Below are 20,864 nucleotides of genomic sequence, written 5' to 3'. Positions count from 1 at the left end.
GAGCAGCCGAATCAGCACCGGGCTCGGGCAGGGCGGGGGGCATCGGGGCGATGGATGGCGGGAGCTGGCGCTAGCCCTCCGGCAGCTCCTGCGCGGCGACCCAGCCCCGGGAAGGGCGGAGAGGCTGCGCTGGCGGAGGCAGCCTTGAAAAACCTCCTGCTTGGCCCTGGGCCCAGAGGAGCCAGCACCGCCCTGCTGCCCCAGGGCCGCCGGCCCGGCCCGGCCCCTGGGGAAGGCCCTGCCCGTGGGCAAGGCCCTGCCCCTCGGTGCGCCGCGGCTCTCGGCCGGAGGGCGGCTGGGAGGCCTGGCTGCGGGGATGTGATCCCTCACTGAGCCATGGTTCCCTGGGTGCTCCTTGATGTGACATGGCACCAGCCTCCTGAGGCGCATCTCTCATTGAGGTCTCCTTGCGAAGCCAGTCTGCATTGCGGGCAGTAAGCCATATGTAAGGGGCTCAAGCTCCTCACATCGGGATGCAGCATAAAGACTCCCTGGCTCTTGGAGCGAACATCCCCAGGCACATCTGACCAACATGCAGTGGCCTTGCTCCTCTTTCCCATTCTTATCCCCTCCACCTGTTTTCTGTGGTGTTGGATCCCCTTCACACCAGTTCTTTACCCCTACAGCTGCCTTAGTTTTGCATCTTTCCCCCCTGCTCATGCCTTGCACAAATCTGTAGCACTGCCTGCATTCCCTTACTGTTCTCCCTGGCCTTCCCTTTCTCAGTGTTTTAAACCCTGGGAATGGTATTTGAAAGTATAAGGTGTAGCCCCAGTAATAAACAATGCTGGGATAGTGGTGACAGCAGATGAGGACAAGGCTGAGGTACTCAACAAGTTTTTGGCTTCAATGGCAACTTCTCTTCCACATCTCTCAAGTGGATGGGCAGCAGGATAGGGACTTGGAGAGCAAAGTGTTTTCCACTGTGTAAGCATGACCACCTGATGAACCTGAATCTACATAAGTCTCCCAGAATCCTGAGGGAATTGGCTGATGTAGTTGTGCAGCCACTCTCCATAATATATGAAAAGTCATGCCACTCAACTGAAGATGGAGGTGACTAGAAAAAGGGAAACACTGTACTCATCTTTAGAAAGAATAGAACGGGGACCTTGGAAACCATGGACCTGTCAACCTCAGCTTCATGTGTGGGAAGATCATGGACAGATCCTCCCAGAAACTGTGCTAAGGCACATGAAGGACAGCCAGCACGTGGGACATGATTCAGGACAGCCAGCACAGGGCAAGTGCTGCCTGACCCAAGGGCAAGTCCTGCCTAACCAACCCAGTGGCCTTCTATGATGGAGTGACTAAATCAGTGGACAAGGGAAAGGCTACAGATGTCATCTGAGTATCTGTAAAGCCTTTGACACAATATCCTACAACATCCTTCTCTCTAAATTAAAGAGAAAACAGTCCATCCAGTTTGGTGGATAAACTGTTAGATGGATAAGAAATTGGTTGGATGATCATATTTGAAGGATAGTGATCAATGGCTCAGAGCCCTGAAGGACATCAGTGACGAGTGATGTCCCACAGGGGTCCATATTGGGACTGGTGTTTTTTAGTATCTTCATTAATGATGTAGACAGAAGGATCGAGTGCACCTTCAGCAAGTTTGCAGATGACACCAAGCTGAGTGGTGCAGTTGACACACTTGAAGGATGCTACCCAGAGGGACCTGGACAAGCTCAAGAAGTAGGCTCATAGAAACCTCAGGAGATTTAACAAGACCAAGTGCAAAGCTGCACCTGGGGTCAGGGTAACCCCAGCCATGAGTACAGATGGGGGAAGAAGTCACTGAGAGCATCACTGATGAGAAGGAGTTGGTGGTTTTGGTGGATGAGAGGCTGGACATGAGCAGGCAACATGTACTTGCAGCCTGGAAAACCGTGTCCTGGGCTGCATCAAAAGCAGCGTGGTCAGAAGGTCAAGGAAGGTGATTCAGCCTCTCTATTCTGCTATGATGATTCTGTGAATTCTGTACTGGGAGGGAACTGTCTGCTTCATCTTGGCACCCTCCAACCTGACTTGAACTTCTGTGCTTAGGCAAAACCCAAGTGAAATGCTCATGGACCAGCAACACCCAGACCAGGTACCTCCACGTTCATCTTTTACAGCTGTTGGGCACTTCTGCTCTGCCCGAAAGCCTACCTTCCTCTTCAGCTTCCATGGCTGCTCTGATTCTCCTCTCCATCCCTCAAATAATTTGTTTCCCTTGGATGACTGCCATCGCTTCTCAGCCTTCTTCAGGTTTGCTGCTTTGATTGCCTTCCATAGGAGACATCTCCTGCACAAGCAAGTCCTCAGCTGCCCCTTGTCTGAGCTGAGAGCTCAAAAAGCTTTATCGCAAACCTGTTGTCCAGGCAGGAATTGTGAGCACTTGGGGGTCCCTGTGGGCATGTTGAGACATTAAAGCAATTTTAACAGGGCTAAAATAAGGCTCAGTTACTTCCTCTCCCATTATCTTTGTTAATGAGTAGGCAGTGTCAGTCCTGAGGTATTTGCAATCTTGAGAGCTTCCAAACCTTGAATGTAACTTCTTGAGAGCCTTGAGGAGTGCTGGCTGCAAAAGTCTCTGCTGTCATTTCTGCCTTTCCAAGGTGTCAGAGAAGTAGGTTCCCTTTTCCCCAGGGAAGGACTGCCAGGGTGGAGGAGTTTTCCTTCCCTAGATTTTTGTGTGTACCTCCTGCAGAAAGAAGGCATGCTGTCCCAGGCAGCTGCAGTGCTTTTAGGCTATTAAACTGTTTCAGATGTCTCATTCAAGTTGGGCTTTGCTGTGATGCCAATAAAAACTTTCTTCTGCGGCATCACAGAGAATGCCATGAGAAGGAAGCACTCACTTCTCAGCAGCTGAAACCCTGCATTGGGGATTTCCCTCCATCTATTTTTTGGTAGTTCCCTTTCCCAATGTGCCACCCTCTGTGGATGTCCATGGCCCATTGTTTGAGGCAATGTAGACCAAGGACAGCACTGTATTATACCTTCCTAAGATTTACCACAACAAAGCCTTTTCCTGAAATTAGCTGTGAATCCTAAACTGACTGGAAGGTCACATCCTGTAATACCTCCGAGCGTTTGGGGGTGGCACTTTGCAAACCCTCTCCCTCATCCTTTTGCTTCCCGATTCTGCTCTGTCTTCAAATGGGCAGGGAACTCTCAGAGAAAATGGGAAACAGTCTCCACTCCCATAGGTTCATAGTTTTACCTTCCATTGTGCCAACAGCAGGCTGTCTGAGGGAATACAAATGGTGCTCAGCACAGGGCTTGGATAATTAATACTGTTTCTTTGAGCTACAGTATTACTCATGCCTCTGGTTGATATCTACAGTGATAAAGCTACAGTCCTTTCTATGACTGCACAAAAGAAATATATGGGAGGAAAAAATGGAATTTTTTCTGATCCAAATTAATGCGGGCCCAAAAATCTCACATCAAATCTCCCAGAACAAAACCATCCTATTTTCATGACCCCAGGAAAGGCCCTTAGATGCTCTCCTAGGAGCTTATGTGCCTGCATGTACCCAGACCTCTCTCCCCAGAGCAGCTAGGGGGGACAAGAGCTCACCTTTCCCACAAAAACATGTGGGGACAGATAGGTCACATCCACCACAATGGTACAGGGCTTGTCTGCCACCCCCAGCATGGCTGCAGTGGGGGGACAGCATTTCCCTGCTGCTCCTTGGGGAGAAAAACCCTTGCTCAGTATATCCTGCCCCAAGGCAAAGCAAAAGCTGTGAGGAGTTGCTTGAACCTGCTGTGGTTGGTTTAGACTATAAAATTGTGGGGGATTTTTTTTGGTGTTATTTAGTGAGCAACTCACTGTGAATTTAATAGATGAATTTTGCTATCAGTAACAACCCCCCTAACCCCCAAGCATTTTATTTCATGTGTACAAGAGTAAAAAAAGGGAAAAGTAAGAACACCTCTGGGGAAAATAAGAGGTTGGGAAATGGCTGTAAGTGTAAGCACAGGATTGCCAAACCCACACGTTCAAAAAGTATGAATCAGATCTCCAGGAATCACAAGACTGGTGGTCTGAATTCCAAGTATGAAATCTGGGCAGTTCCTTATGGGTATTTCCCTCCATGTTTTCAATGCTCTAGGGAAAGCTGTATGCCCTCCCTTGGGGAGAGAGTGTTGGTGGGCTGGGGTTGAGGCTTACACACCCTTATAAATCCACCCTCCCTTTGCTGGAGCCTCAGATGGTTGTCATGCCCTCCAAATCCCCCAAGCCTACCTCGTTGCAGTGCTCTCCCCGGTGTGGGGCATTGCTGCTGCTCCCTCATATCCCTGATGTACTGCCTGGAAGCACAGCCCAGCCCCAGTGCCCACCTTGCCACAGTGGGGAACAACAGCGGCTTGTACCAGGGTTATTCTTCTCCCTGTGGGTAGGTGGTGAGGAAGAGGCGTCTTTATTTAGACCTCAGACTTTAATAGGAGAAAGACGCAGCTTTGAATAGTCCAAAGATGCACTTAGCCAGGGCCATAAAACCAGCTCAGCACTGCCTGAGGTAGGGAGAGTTGCCTGCAACACCTGTTCTGGAGGGACATAAATTATTTTTCCATACTATGCGGGAGCTTGCTTTAAGACAAAGCTGAAACTTTTTTATCTGGGGGTACAAGTTAATACTTCCTCCCCCAACGCTATCCAAAACTCCCAAAAACTTTTGAAGAGTGCTGTGGCAAGCTTCCTCTGTACTAGACCAAGTGGCCCAATTTGTTGGTTCCTGAGCCCCCAGGCAGGGAGCAGCCTTCACCCACACCTCCAAATATGGATGTGCTGGCAGGAGGGGGAAGCTTCCTCTGTCTCCTGCCTCACTTGAGGGCCTCTAGATCTATAACTGATCTAAACTACAGTTGCCCAACTCAGCCTTGGAGAGTCAGCTTTGCTGCAAGTCCTTTCTTGTTTCCCTCTGGAGTCCTTCAGTTACTGTCAGCGCCACAGTGTTGGTCCTTGCAAGCTCTTTGGTCATGCTACAACTGCTCGGCTACAGCTGTTCCCACTGAAGGAGCAGCATGACCTCCATGGGAGAGGATTCCCTAGGTGATTGACTACACAGCACCATGAGATGGTCTACCCAAGCCCTGCATGGTAGTGTTGCTTCTCTGTGCTGGACCAACATCTCTTCTGTTTCAGCAGAAGCCACTCTCATCCTTCAGTGTTGCTTCCTTGTTGCTCTTACATCTCAACTCGTACCAGTCCGGACTTGTTGGTGTGAAATGTGGGGAAATCCCAGGCTGCGTGGCTCTTCCTGAGCTCCTGTTGGTTAGGCAAATCACCTGTTGCAGGGAGAGGATTCAGGAGTTAGAGGGAATTGCATGCAAATGGGAAGAGTAACCAAAGAGCCCCAGTTCTCCCAGATCTGCTGAGGCTGAAGACTGCAGTTGGCAGTGCACCTGCTTTGGTGAGGGGTGGAGCTGTGCAATGGGTAAACCTCACAGCCTTTCTCCTTCAAAGCCAAGCGTCATATTTTGCTCCAAAGCACTTGTACCACCCACCTGTGAAAGAGGAGTACCAGTGACTTCCAAGTGGATGGACAGCAACCAGCAGGCAGCGAAACCACTCACATCTAACAGGAGCTGCAGCTCTAGCAATGGTAGCTGATGTGCAGAAGCGGGTCGGTTTCCAGGGCAGGAATGACTCACAGCGCATCTGTGATTACCTGTGAGTCCTTATGTCCGGCTCCCGGCTCCCCAGGGCCTGGTGCAGCAATGTCTGCTTCCTGAGTTCAGTGAAAGGGAAAAGGTGCCTTGCTCCCTGTTGATGAGTGTGGATTAATCCCTGCTTGCCCTAGGTTGAAGGTAATACCAAGAGCACCAAGCACTTCCTCCTGCTGTATTTTAAGTGTGGGAGTATCCTGGCCTGAAGGACCAGACATATTAGCCTGACCCATAAGTGAAGCATTTGCATCAAAGAGTACACAAGATTAACATGTACATGGACAGCTAATGGCAGCGACCCTTTGTAACTATGCCTGCTTGCCTCACTAGAGGCCCTTTATCTGATAGATGGACTCATTTGCCAATATAAATAAACACTTGCCAGCAAGGGTCAAACACAGTGCATAAAGTGCTGGAGAAACTGGAAGCACAGAATGTGTCCAGCATACACAGCAATGCCAGGAGAAGAGCGCCATTGGAGCCCAGGAGAACAGAACCAGCCATATCACAGCATAGTTCTTGCTTTGATTTCTCTTCCCCCAGTCTCTCTATAGCCACGGCTGCCAGAAGGGGAGAGAAAAAGAACAAAAGTCCCTCTCAATGCTCACTGCAATCACATAGAGTACATCAGCCCACGCTGTTGGTTGGAACAAAGTGGTGGGACCTTCGGCTGCTCCCAGGCCAGCTCTCTGCATTGTGGTGTCTCCAGAGCAGGAAAAATTCGCTCTCTCTCACTCTGAATGTACAGCTGGCCCTCACAATCCTCTCTTCTTCACAACAACAGAGCAACCTATGTGGGCCATGCTTCCTAGGACATCTGCCAACACAAGACTTGAGCCTCCTGCTTTCCGACAACACTGGCTCCAGGGATAAAGCACGTGGACACAACAAGGATGTCTCTGCCTGCTCCCACCCAGCAGAAGCTCTGCTACAGTTGGATATCCATCTGAATGCTGCTCTAAGTCCGCACAGTGATCACCCTCCAGATCTTTGTGGAGTTCCCACTCTTCCTTGGGACCAGGAGTGCACAGTGCAGGGTGCAAAGCTTAGCATACCAAGCTCTTATCCACATTGCAAGTCTGGTGAGTGATTCATATTTGCTAGGTTTCCTGATATGTCTTTCCATTTCTAGATGCTGGCCACAACCTTTCCAGAGAGCCATTCCCCACAACCCCCTTGTACACTTCTCTCAACTGTCTCTCTCTTGGGAGTCACGTGTAGAGTGGATATTTTGAGATTTGGAATGTCAGTCCACAAGCAGCAACTGAGCACTTTTACCTGTTCCAAGCTTTCCATAAAGTTCTTCAGTGTGTGCAGGCTCTGAAGAGCTATCAGGTTGTTCCTGTGACAAAGTACCTGTCTGGTTGTAGCTACATGTGCCATCACTTTGCTGAATTCTCCTCTCCTTTGAACAGGGAGGGATTTCCCATCCTTGCTGTGAACTTTCACTCATGAAAGAGCACTTCAGTGTGGTCAAGATGGCCTCACAAGTGATGGCTCCATTCTGGAGTTCTGAATACTGCTGACTCTTCAAAAGACTGGATTTGCTGCTCAGCCTTTCCCTCAGAGTAGCAGCCCTTATCCAGCTAAATTCAGCTGGGGGAATTCCACCTGTAAGATGTGCAAGTAAGGGCAAAGACATCCTTTGCCTTGTCCCTGTCAAGTTTCTGCTCCCCAAGGCCTTGCTTTCTCTGTTGGTAGTTCCTGCATGCAGCAGCAAGTCTGCTCCCCGCGTGTTTCGCTAAAGCCAAGATGCCCACACATTTTTTCCATTGTGAACCTGGCTTCATCCCTGCCAGCTCACGCAAGCAGCTATTGTTAAGTAATTGTTTGAGTCATCTGCTGAGCCCACACCCAAGCAGGCTTTTCAGATTTAGAACATGGGAGATTCACTGCTGTTGGCATGGCTTTGGGGTACCTTGCCTCCTGCCTCTGCCCAGGAGGATGGCAGCAATGAACACACTCCACATGGGCCTTTTCATGCCCATCTTTGCTTTCCCAGCCTCCAGCCACCAGTAACAGAAACTTAATGCAATACAGAAGAGCCACCATCCTGCACCCAAGCTGGAGCAAGGGGTTTTTCTCCTGATGATGGAGATCAGAGGTATCCTTTTCTTTCCCTTTTCTCCCTATCCCCACTGTCATTACCAGAGCAAATGTCAGAGCTGCTTCCCTCACCAGTGATGATGCTTTCCCATCAACCCTATTTGATGAGTGGGGTTTATACTTAATTTTAGTTTGGCACAGTTGCTACTCCCCAACTCTGGCAATTAGAGAATTTGAGAAGTTCATTATGGAGCCCTAAGTTTTCATATGGTCATTCTGGCTGACACCACACTTTTTACTACCTTTTTACATGCACAGCCAAAATACTCGGCACATTTTCAGAAGAGAGAAGATTAAAAACCCAACCGAAAAAAAACCAACCAAACCACCCCCCCACCAAAAAAAAAAAAAAAAAACCCCACCAAAAAACAACCAAAAAAACCCCCAGGAAAAAGCCTGAAGTGAATTACTAAAGTTTATAAGGCTAATACTTTATAGGGCTAGTATGCACAGGCCTGGGGCCTTCAAGATAATATAATCTAATACTTGGAGATCCCCTGATGAAAGGCACTATATATGCAAAGTGCTTTATAAACATTAATTAGTTAATGTTGAAAATTTTGCCCAGGGCAAAAGAAAAAAAATTCTACCAAAAATCCCCCTTTCCTCCCTCTCTCTAGTCCCTAACTATACAAAGTTAATGATTCTGTGTGTGCAAACTTAGAGTACATTTTAATTTCTGTTTACTTCTGGGGAGATGGAAGCACTGGAAGTACTTTCATATAATTTATGCTTCTGCAAGCATTAGTAACATGGTGGCTTCTCCTGTCAAGTGCTTTAATCTCCATGAAGGAGGACACCCCCAACATCTACAGCATAACTTTGGACCACAGTGTTTGCAGCAAAATTGCCCAGGCTGTACTCGCTCGTCCCTTCATAGTCTGTTATCACCAACCAACCAAACAACCAACCAACCAAGCCATGTGTGAAGGTCTTTGTGACAATAGTTTCCATTCCAGGCCACCTTTTCAAACCTTGGGCAATCAACAGGTGGTTTCAGTATCATCACCACATCATATGTCACCACATAATGTATGCACCGGGAGCAATGGACAAAGTAATACACGTGTTGCTTATCACAAAAGGAAGGATTCTGAAGAACAGAGCAAACCTTGCAGGATGAGGTTGTGTTTCAAAGTAGGTGGTGTAAAAGGCAACAAGTTCTGCATTCAATGATATTTCCAGCAGTGATATTCCAGGTATATTTTATCTCTCCTTCATGATCTTTCCCAGGTAAACATTCACCTTTTAAATAACACTAGGGGTTGTTTTCCCTGGAAGCCCACATTTGCTCTGGCATAGTAGTCCACCACAGTCCATCCCACTCCTCTCAGAGCACTGTGCTCACTTCCATGCTTTGCAAAGCTTAGGGACCCTCATAGGCAACACTCTTCTCCTGAAAAAACCCTTTGTATCTCTGACAAGGCCTTTACAGAGTCCACTCAGCTCAAGCAGGTCTGCACCGTGCATGCTCCTAGTATACCACAAACTACCAAATCAGCTGCCTGACTTGGACTTCTCTTTACCACAGCCACCAGCAAAGGACCAGCAGGCCATATGCCCTATGGCCAGGGTGGTTGGCCGCTTCCCACCACTCTTCTCCCAGGTGCAAGGGCAGCAAAGACCTCAAGGGAAGACGTGCAGGCAAACTTCTTCCCTGAAAAGCTGGTGGTATCTTCTGGAGTTCTTTCTCCCCATCTGTCATGTTGGAACCCCAAACTCATGTGTGTCAGCCCAGACACTGGGATAAAAGTGCTTGATGTAGCAGGAAAACCTTTATTGACTGAGAGGCAGAATACAACCTGCTTCCAGGAGCAAGGGTTGTCAGGACCCAGCAGGGTTTGTCAGGGCTGGGTCAACTAGGTCCCCATGGCAGTGGCTGGGTGCAGAGAGACCTTTTATTCTGCCTTCCCTGCCAGCTGGGTTTTTGCAGGCACCTGATCTTTTCCAGGCACCCACAGCAGCTAGTGCTGCCTCCCTGACAATGGATCCTTGGTGGGCGATGCTTTTCCTTTCCCTCTCCCGGGTCCTGGGGGTCTCAAGGGCTGCTCTTAGGATTTTGGCTCCCCATAGTGCCACCCTGTGAGATTTTGCTGTGCACTAGCAGCAGGACACTAAGCCAGACATTTTCTGTCTGCCTGAAGTGTCTCTGGAGAGGCAGCATCAAGGGATGAGACCATGGCAAAGTAACATCATTTCCCTTAGCCTCAGACTTGGTAACTGGTATGAGCAAAGTCTTAAAGTGAAGTGGAGTCAGCCCAAGTGACCACAGGCCATGCTGATGGTGGTTGTCTTGTGCCTCCAGTGCTTAGCAGCCAGGCAGCTGCATGGCTTGGGAATGCATCTTCTCTCCAGCAGCTCGTGAAGAGGTGACTTACTGAGCTTCACTGCATATGGGTTCAGCACATGTGGGTGTTCGGCAGGTGAAATGATGGGGCCATGGAATCAATGCATTCCCAAGGATCTCAGCTCTAATGACAGCCCCCCTTAGTATCAATGGCAGCTGTTGCTGGAGTCGTCGGAGAATCAAGGTCTGTAAAAGTTTGCTCTGGTCTGTTCCAATCACTGCCACCTCTGGGCATAGTCAGGGTTCAGCTGAACATCCGACTCAGGTGAGTTGTCTTGGGGAAGTTTTGCCTGTACACGAAAGCATGATCAAGCTAGCGGAGAGCAATTGCTTACACACGTGTCTAATGAGGACGTATCTGAATGAGCTAAGCTATACTTCCATCTTGTGCAGTTAGGAATGTTTAATTTTAATCCTGTGTCAATGGGGAAAAAAAATTGTATGAAGTCCTAATAAATAAATTATGCTGCCGAGTGCTCAGATCAGCACATCCTAGCTAGAAGCAGTACAGAAAAAGCCGCCTTCCAGCACTGCAGACTGCTTTAAAACGTCCCTTCAAATAGATGTTGTTGCAAGCCAGTGATACCAGTGCTGTTGTGTTGGCTTCAGATCATGAAGCATTTGCCATTCTGAGGGTGTGCAACTCTAAGGAAGAAGAAAAATGAGAAATATATAGTAGTATTTGACAATCAACTTGAGAACTCTTGAAGAACCCAGATTTTTCAAAATCATTGCGCATTTGCTCTCAGACAGCCTGGCTGCTTTCAGGCGTATCATGCTGGGCACCTGCCAAGGCAACCACTGAAATTGCAAGTCTGCTTGGAAAATCTAGATGGGAGATTGTGATGGAGGAAGCTGTCTGTGCTACTATTGCTGAAGTTACTGATTTTTACCTCCTCTGTTTTTAAATTGCTCTGCGGCATTATTTGCTTTCAAAAAGACAGCTTGGAATGCAAGGAGAAACTGGAGACTGGAAGCATGTTTTATATTGCTATGGGCAAAAGACTAGATTTTCCTGGGATTTCTTGGATGCTCAGACCCTGGTTAAGTTCCATGGACAACAACTAGCACAGGCAACTGTTATGTGTAGGTCAGATACTACCAGTTTCACCAAAGGTGTTGGTCTGTGCCACAGCAGAATATTTCCAATATGTATTAGGACAGAAGCTGTTTACCACCCACTGATGAACTTTTATGTGTAAAACGCCCCTTTCAATTTGGGCTGAAGCAGGCACTTGCTTTGATAGTTATATGAAAAAACCCTTAACTTTGCTTTGGGATATTTATAACCAAAACACGCAGAATTATTGCAACATAAAATCTGCTTCACTGGGTCTTGATGATATAAAAAAGGCAAAAAAAAAAGAGGAAGAAGGTTAATATAATCAAGTAAAAAATACAGATGAGTACACAGAACACACTTCAGATCTACAGTACTATATTGTCCTAGCAATGCCACCAATTCAATTTAAATCCTAAGGAAAAAGCTAATGCTATTGAGGCACTGCAAATTAACAGCAGCCCTGGCCTTGTACATCACCCCTTCACAACAACCAGCCCATCAAACACCTTTGTGGCTCCACATGAAGACAGAGTGGAGGAAAAGTGAAATGGTTTCTCATCCTCTGCTCTGCCAGAGGCAAGTGCCAGCTCTCACTGTTGTAAACTGTAAGGCAAGGCAATCTGCAGTGCTATGGAAAGAAAACAAATACCACAGTAGCAGGCAGGCAGGCAGAATGAGACAGAGATATTTTTAATTGATGCTAGAGGAACATAAATAGATGAACCTGGCATTAAGCAGCACAGCCCTTTTTCTCTCTTTGCCAGGTACCCATTTACCTGGGCTCATAACCAAAGGCCAACATGACATCAGAAGCCCTGTGGTGTTTTGCCTTTGGGCAACAGCCGGTAAAACTGGTTTCATCTGGCAAATGAGCATGTGAGCTGAGGTAATTGGTGTGTTCTTTTCTGCCTCAGATTCCTTATCTCATCCTGAATATTCCCATAACCTCCCTTTTTCCAGTCCCTTTTGTTTCTCAACAAAAAAAATATTTACATTGAAATAAACAGTGGGAGCCTCTAGATCGAATCGGGAGACACAGTGCCAGTAACTTCACGAACAAAGAGCAGTGCAGTGACAACTGCAGAAAGGATAAGCTGGAAAGGGGGGCTTTTTCTAGTGGGGCTGTTCCTGAACAGAAGGACTTGGAACAGACACCGTTTGATAAAGGAGCCTCACTCAAAACCAGTTGCCCTTCCACTTTTCTTTCACTCCTGAGGTCAGTTTGGATTCCTTTTCTGAGATGTTTTGCAACTGCAGAATAAAACCCACCTGAATGTGATCAGACCACAATGAGGGAATCTTTCTACACGCCAAGGCTGAAAACAACCAGGGTTGCCTATTCCTAGGGCTGTATTAGAGGTGCTTTGGCAGCACAGCCATCCTAGGCTATGCAGAGGTTGGGCAGGCTTCCTGTGGGCATCCCTCACATCTCTGCTTTGCTCACTTGAAGAGAGCAGGGTCATGGAATAAATCCTGCCAGCAAAACTGTATTTTCTAGCATATGACTGAATGTTCATTACTGGTGGTTTTGTTGGATTATCTATGTGGATGAGTGATTTCACCCATCATAGCTGTCATTTAGAGATGGCCACAGCATGTCTGCAGGATACGTGTGCTCAGAACACTACTGTGGGGCAGCACCATGGCCAGGTAACGTGTGACTGGGTAATCTGGGGGATTGGACAGATATTTCTGGCTTGTTTGGAACATATGAACCTCTACAAGCTTCCTCTGGAAATAAGTTGGAAGGCAAAAAAAGGTTTTCTCCTTCCTTCCTTTGAAATATACTACTAATATGTATAAATGTGGCAGAACGACTGGGCACCATGCCTAGCAGGGACATGCTGGGGATAAGGTTCCTGCTCTGACACATTGGCTCAAACCAGGTAGGATGCTGCCTCTATCTCTGTAACTTAAGGAAATGTGGCTTGCTTTTCAGAAATATTGTTCTTATAGGTCTCTTTGGAGCTAGGAGATGCTGGAAGCATGGAGAAGTTTGGGAAATCTAGCAATAGACAAACCCAGACACTTGGGTTTAGCCTCTCACATTTTGAATGTTCTCCCTCTTCTTCTATGGAAATCGCTGGGGAAACTTCCCACTGAAGTGAAGCTGGATCCCAGTCTGTTAATGCTGACATATTAAGAGGGAGAAGAAAATGCAGAACATAAGATAGAAAAAAGAGCCTCCAACCTGCTAAACAAGGCTAAAACACAAATCCAGTGGTTATGTTAAGCAGTCCAAATGAAAATTATCCAAATGTACAGGATTATAGGAGAAGAAAGAAAATAGACAACTGGAAAGAGATGATGAAAAATGTGCTAAGGGAGGAGGAAGATATAAAAGGTGGGAAATTAATTGGAAAATCCACTTGGGGATGAGAGAGAGGCCAAAGAAGATGTAGAAGGAGGACACAAGTGTAGGAAGGTTGGTGTGAAACACAGGTAGTTCTGGGTACAGGCACCGACACGGGGGCTTTGACATCTGGGTCTGAGCCTCATAGATGACAGGAAGAAACACCTGGAGGAGTGTGAGCACCTCCAGAGAGGCTGGAAAATATCTGAGCTCTTTGTGGTCTCTATGGAAAAAGACATAGGGGAAAATGGAGCAGGGAAGGAATGTAGGGTGTTCCCTTGTCTGGCCCACCCTACTGGACATGCCCCAGAGATCAAGCCTGGACAGGTGCTGCAGGAGCTCCTGCTTTTTCCTGAGGGGCTTCAGGGTTTCTGGCAGGACTGAGAAGCCTATGTCATGGATGTGGTCCAAGCAGTGAGCAAGGCAAACCCAGGTGGCTCCTCCAGCACATCCACCTGCCATACACACACCCCGCCCCCACATCCCTCTTGCACCACCCTGCTGCTCCCAGCTCACGGTCCAGCACTGTGGAGTTACCCAAGACCTGAGTAGGAAGCCAAAGGGCTACAGCCTGTGCTGCTCTACACCCCTACATGGCACATAGATATTTGGGAGCCAGAGGACTTAGGAGACTTCTGAGCTTGTCCAGGAGGATGGCTCTTCCCTCAGATCCAGCCCCACAGTGACAGCATGTGATGCTCCCTGTCTACCAGGTTTTGAACCAGATCCACACAGACAAAGCTGGGAGCACTGTTTTGTCCTCTCCTCCTATCTCTATCCTCTCTCCTGCACTGAGAGTGTTTTGGCCAGGGTCTTAGCAGCAGAAGGACATGTCCCCCACTGCTTCTCCCTTTGGTGAAATACTAACTGGCACACCACATCGGCAAGAAGACAAATGCCTCAGGTTCAGAAAACGCATTTTGGACTTTTAAGAAGAGTGAAATGAGGCAGCTGTCCATTGTGGGCAATTTAGCTTAATGTGATATTGAATTCAGCTGTTTAATACACCCAGATACTCCAGCAGTGAGTGTATAAAAAATGCCCAACTTCAATAAATAATAAGGATGTGAAGAATTTTTTTTTCTGTTTGTTTCCTTTTTTAATGAAAATGGCAAACTATTTGCTACTGTACATCTGCATCAGTTATTTAACATGACATCTTGCTGTAGTAATAATCCATCAACATCCAGTATTACATATGGATTCATAAAAAGGTTTATGCTTGTGCTGGTGCTTTTGCTGTCTGCCAGACTAATTATATACATTTTACAATAAATTATACATATTGAGCTGAGAACCTGCTGTGCTAATTGCTCACATTTTTGTAGGGGAAAAATGTGGTCATGGAGTGCTTTTTTCCATTTTAAGCATATTGAGAACATGGCAAAAGAAGATGCTATGTCTTCAGTTTTTCAGAGCTGAAAAATCAATATTTAGCCCTACAATAAGTAAAACAAACAAAAAATTAGGAAGAGAGAACTTGGGGGAAGCTTTCTCTGGTGTGTTCTTGCCCCTCTGTGTCTTCATTTGGTGAGCTATGGAAATACAAACACAATTTCAGTAGTGCAAGTTCCCATGAAATGAAGACTGAATTTCTACTGTACCAAAAGCTAAGGTCCCCCTGAAATGCCTCCCCAAATCAGGACCCCACTAGGAAGATGTGAAGGAGCTCTTCATGTGCCTTTCTTGGAGTTTTTTGTTCACTCTTCAGCAACAGCGACATGTATTTATGAGATACAGGTTCACTGTTCACAGAATTTCTGTGAGTAATACTTTAAATATAGTTTATTACATTAAGTCCAGCACTTGCACCCAATGGCTTTCAATTCCCATTAAGACAGAATCCCCATTCTGCTCTCTACTGAAAAAAAAAATGTAAAAGATCTCTCTTGATTGAAAATAAAGAGGGGACAGAATTAAAACTCCAGAAAATATGACAATGGCACCATGTAAAGAGGTGGGGCCACATTTCACACTCCCTGAGGAACCTTTCACATCTCAGTCCATTCTTCTTGGAAATGACAGAAAACATAGAATGGTTGAGGTTGAAAGGCGCCCCTAGAGATCATACTGTTCACTCCCACCTGGCACAAGCAGGGCCACCTTGAGTCCATTGCCCAGGACTGTGTCCAGATGCCTTTTGATCTCCAGGGACCCAGCCCTGGGCTGCAACCCCACTTGCTGCTGCAGTTACAGCTGTAACACTTTTTGGGTGGTTTCTCATCACTGGTGCTGTTCTTGCAGCTTTCACTCATGCAGCAAGGCCCCATGAGCTGGGGAGGACACCATCACAAAGGCTCTGTGGTCACCGGTGCCAAGCAGTCACCACATCTGCTGTGTGGAGCACCAGCTGAGGCTGGACCAGAGCAGGCTGCTGAGACAAAAATAAAGCCAATCCAAACACTGAGGACAAGTAAATGCCCTAATTTTTTAAGACATGCATTGAAAGGGGTGGTTCATCTTGTATTGCAGCTGTTATCAGGCCAATAAAAAATCAAGGAATAAAAGCAAAAACCAAAGACGTGTCTAAATCTCTCAAGTTGAAAAAAAAAGTACTTTTAAAATGAAGGCATATTAGCTGAACCCCCCTTCTGAAGATAAAGAGTAACATTTATTACAAATGTGTAGGAATGTCCTGGTCCTCACCACACTACAGGCCCAAATCATGTCTTTGATGGAAGAGATTAGAAAAAGACCCATAGCATATACAAAAGGGAACAGGAAAGCTGCATTTCCTAAACACTTTAAAAAGGTGCACTTTTTTTACCCCAGCAAAACAAACTATATGCTGTTCTGATTGATTTATTATCTCAGCATTGCCCTTCAGGCTCAGTGGATATATTAACATTAAGCAGTTAAAGACTTAGGAATAATTTAAAATAGAGTTTACAGCAGCTGCAGATCAGACTGAATTCTGCTGTGAGATGGCAAAAAAACCCAGAAATGCTCTATTAAATTTAGAGAAAAGACAGCTGTGTTTAAGTATGTTAGTGAGAAGAGGCTGAGACTCACTGTGGCTGTGAATTCTCTGCCAAGCTGGCACATGAACATCATGGTACAATTGGTTTGGTCTCACAGAGAAGGTCCTTCCTCAGAGCCTGACATTCCTTCCTTCTCCAAAGAGAATGAGGATGATTTCTTCCTTTCACCAAGGAGCAGATAAATCAGGAATGAACTTAAATGCATGAAACATGTTAAACCCACCAAGTTACATGCACTGTATTTGGTTTTCCTTAAACATTGTTTCTTTGTACTTCCTTGCTAGCCTTCAAAGTATGCCAAGTACTCTGCTCATGCAATATCTGGTTTCAGGCAAACCAGCATGGCAGTTTGCCTGAGCTGAGAAAATATGCTTGAAGTCGGCATTCACAGGCAGCTTCAACATCCTAAGGAAAATGCTTTGTTTTTGTAGCCTGAAAGTATGTCACAAACATGAATAGAATTAAACACTCGCACTCCCTCACCCTCAATCCTCTTTACCTGAGGAAAAAATTATACACTTCCAATTACAGGGCCCGTTAAAATCAATACAAAGGTGGGAGAAAACAGATCATTTTTCTTATGGAAGTAACTGTTTTCATTAATTTTTCATTAGTCCTGCTTTTGTTGTGCAATCCATCACTGAAGAAGCTGGTATGCAGTAGATTACATTTAGGTTATCTTACATGCTTCCAGGATTTAGTAGATATTGCCCGATAAAGCTGCAAGCTTTATGGCTTTAACTTACATCTATCAATAATGCATCAGAAGAGAATTTTTCTGCAGAACAGCTGTCCCTGAGCCAAGCAGATTTCTTCTGGAATAGCTGCACTGGTTACAGCGGAGATGATAGCAAAGCGTTTACTCATCTAAAGGCTGCAACTGTGAGAAAGATGAGCAGCTTAAGGAGGAAGATAATCTGTGAGGGTTTGAGCCCTAGTTTCCCACTGTTGTAATTTTTATTGTGGAGCATTTGAAGCTGGGAGCCAGCCGTGCCTTGCCCCATCTCAACAACCACACCTGAAAAACATTCCTGCCATCCTGGCATGCAGCAGGATTTTGTTGTGACCACTGTATGAACAAACAAAGCTCTTTCACAAACTGCACTGGTTCCTTCTCCCATTTTAATGCCTGAGTTCTGTGTTAAGGAACATAAACATAAACAGAAAATGATAGTCCCTACTGAAGAGCTGAAGAAAAGAAAGGAAATTAAGTAGACCATCAGTAGACTTCACTTAAAACATGTAAGGTAAAGGAAATTTTATGTAATTTTTATGTAAAAATATGTTATTTTTCTCTCACTTTGGAAGGAATAAGAAAAAGAACTCAGGAGGTGCATCAAGCCTAACATGGTTGTAATGCTAACATTTTAAGCTCATTCAGACATCCCAGCAATGCCTTCTATGTGCTTGAACAGCTTCTAACTTTCAGCTTAAAAAAATACATGTGTCACAGTTCCTCTTTGATTTCCACCTCTTTCTATACTGCAAGAGGGCTTGTGGAAAAGTGGGACTCCAGATGTGCAGTTTGAGACCCAAGGGACAGTTGAACTTCTTCAGCCTTCCCAGCTGTAAGGTGAGTTTATTGCTGCCTTCTTCCCCTAGAAGTAGAGAGATGCTTATTTGAAGGTCTGTACAATGCTTTGAAGAGACCAAGCAGTGCATTAGGGCCAAAGTTATTACTCTTGAGCTGCCCAGGCATAGCCCTCAGCAGAAGAAAAACAAGCCTTCTGAACTGGAGAAAGCAAGGGAAAGAAATGCACAGCTGCTTTTGGTTTTAATGTAAGCCACCCAGAACTGAAATATTTATTCAGAAGCAGCAGGGATTAGTGAAATTATGACTCCAGATCTTCAGAACAAGCATCCATGCTCTGCTTGTTTTGCCTTTTGTTTTTGCAATTTCTTGGCAGTTAATCAAATGAAGTATCAAACATCCACTGGTGAGCCTCACTGAGCCCTCTGGTTTGATCTGAAGTCAGAATGAATGCAGTATATGAGTTTAGGGGACTTCGCCACATGCAGTTTTTGCTTTAAGTCAATGTCACCCTGTCTTTTAGAATGCATCCTAATGGTAAGGAGGCAAGGCCAGCCATCCCATGCTTCGCATTTTCCTCAGGAAAATTAATAACAACACTGACAAGCTACATAGTAGAAGCCACAAGACCATTTAGGGTTGTAGATGAGATAATTTATCAGCCCAAACTCCAGAGCACAGAGACAAATGTCCCTCTCTCCATCTCTCCTCAGACCAGCAAGCCAGAGCTGTGCTCTGAGGACCACAGGACAGGGATCAATGGGCTGGGCTACGGCACCAGCACTCTGTGCTCCCCAAGAAGCACAAATCCAGCCTGCTCATACTAGCAACAGCCTCTCCAGAGAGAACTCATGTATATGGGGCTTTAATGAGACTGAGAGAGAAGAGTCTCAGCAACCCATACTTCGTCTTACCTGCAGTGGAAAATACTGTATTTTTAGAAGCAACAGAGATGACATACTATTGCTGTGGATGCAATGACACTGACAGCCCACGACCACACTGCACTCCTTCGGCTTCTGACTGGGGTGTGAGGCAAGTTCACCATGAGTATGGAGGGCAAAAGATGGGATCTGGCCCATAATCTCCAAAATCACCTGACAAATATTACACCCCTATTGTTTTAGGGGCACAGGACTCCTATTCAGTCTCTAGTCAAAAAATGTGAAACAAACAAACAAAAAGCAAAACAAAACCAAAACAAGACCCCAAAGCAAACAAACAAACACTCTCCCCAAAAAAACAACAACAACAAAAAAACCCAAAACAGATTCAAGGAGAAGTGGTGTTTTCTCCATTTGTCAGAGGACATTTCCATTTCTGGAGCTCTTACTTGTGCAAATAGAAGATGCTTCAGCAGGCTAGCACTAGGGTTTCCCCACAGCATCAGTGTTAACATCCTGGTTACCATCTAGCAGAGCTAGCTCAGCTTACAAGAGGATGAACTTGTGTACTATGTGCCTGCATTTTTTATTTTTAAGAGGAGTTAGGCTTATGATTTTAGCAGTTTCAGCCTCAAATAGATGATCCCATATGCTAAGTCAGTTTTGGGGTCTTCAAAAAAACAGATCAATGGGGCAGCAGCCAAAGCCAACACTGGGACCTGGTGCAACATATTGATTTTTGGTGGTGGTGATCCCTCCAGACCCTCAAGAAAAAATAAACCATTCAAACTGAAATCTGAGAAAAAGCAACTGGTCTACAGGCCCTAAGGATATCTTGGTTTCACTTCCACTGTAAATAAACCTCAGGCAGCTTGAATGCCAACATACAAATACCAGTTGTCCATAGAAATAATTCATAATATAGAATTCTGCAGTGAAGAAATGACAGATGGAAATAAATGTTTTTATTTCTCTGAAAAACTGACCATCAGTCAATAAAAATGCTTTTCTCCCTTCCCCCCCACCTCCTCCCCAACTCATACAATGGAAACATTAAAGAAAAATTCACTTGACAAGTCATTTGGATGGCAGTAAAAACCCTGTAATTAGTAAAGAAATCAATTTTTAAAGCTTGCTGCAAAAAATTATGCTTATGAACAAAATGTTTGACTTCAAATTGAATTCAGTGCCTGTTCAGCATAAAGGAAAATAATTGAATGGGTGGTTCAACTTCCATGTTTTCTGAGTTTGCTAAGTTTACCCCATTGGTTTTCGTGATGCATTTTAGTGGGCATCATAAAACAGTGCATCAACTCGACTTGCTTGTGCCAGTCAAGCACTGAGATTATCAACTTCCTTCTATAGACATGTGGCAACGGAGAAGAAAAACATTCATTGGGCCAGACTGCTTGGCTAGTACCTACCTGAAGACAGAATAAACTAGCAGCACCTATTTACCAGTACTGCTTCTAGAAAGAGAGATTAACCCAGTGACAAAGCAGGACTTCACTTTCTCCAGCACAGAGTAAATTAGCTCAGTCTTCAATGGGACACTCAATTTTAAGGTTCATCCAAGCGTGCCAGGATCCATACTTACATTACGCTGCTCTTTGGTACATTAAGGGGAAGAACTAAACCCTGGGTCGATGGTTGTTGCAGAAATCCAGCATTCGCATTACCCAAAGAAAAGGTGAGGACCAAATTCCTCTTCCTGTGTCTCACTGTGGGAAGGGGAGTTGGTGCCATCTGCAATCTCTGCACGTCTGCAGGAGTTCTCCTGGCAGCTGCTTAACCAACTTGCTGAAGTACAATGTTGGCAGCTACTGCTCACTGCAGTTCTGCCTCTTGTTATTAAATACACTGATGGTATAAAATGTAGTCAACACTTTCTAATAAAAATTAGATAAATTTAGATGTCAAAATTACTAACCTCCA

The 20,864-nt window shown here is 45.7% G+C and overlaps 1 long non-coding RNA gene across 1 annotated transcript; it reads left to right on the top strand.

The window, feature by feature from the left end:
* The first annotated feature begins 4,262 nt into the window (after positions 1-4,262).
* On the top strand, positions 4,263-14,607 carry LOC137474026 (uncharacterized). The gene is made up of 2 exons (XR_010999113.1): positions 4,263-6,746; positions 13,137-14,607. It is a non-coding gene; the product is annotated as an uncharacterized lncRNA (long non-coding RNA).
* The last annotated feature ends 6,257 nt before the right edge of the window (positions 14,608-20,864 follow it).

The sequence above is a fragment of the Anomalospiza imberbis genome, chromosome 1 (genome assembly GCF_031753505.1).
Source record: "Anomalospiza imberbis isolate Cuckoo-Finch-1a 21T00152 chromosome 1, ASM3175350v1, whole genome shotgun sequence".
Lineage (NCBI taxonomy): Eukaryota > Metazoa > Chordata > Aves > Passeriformes > Viduidae > Anomalospiza > Anomalospiza imberbis.
Note: the sequence above shows the minus strand (reverse complement) of the source record. Positions and strands in the feature narration are given on the sequence as shown.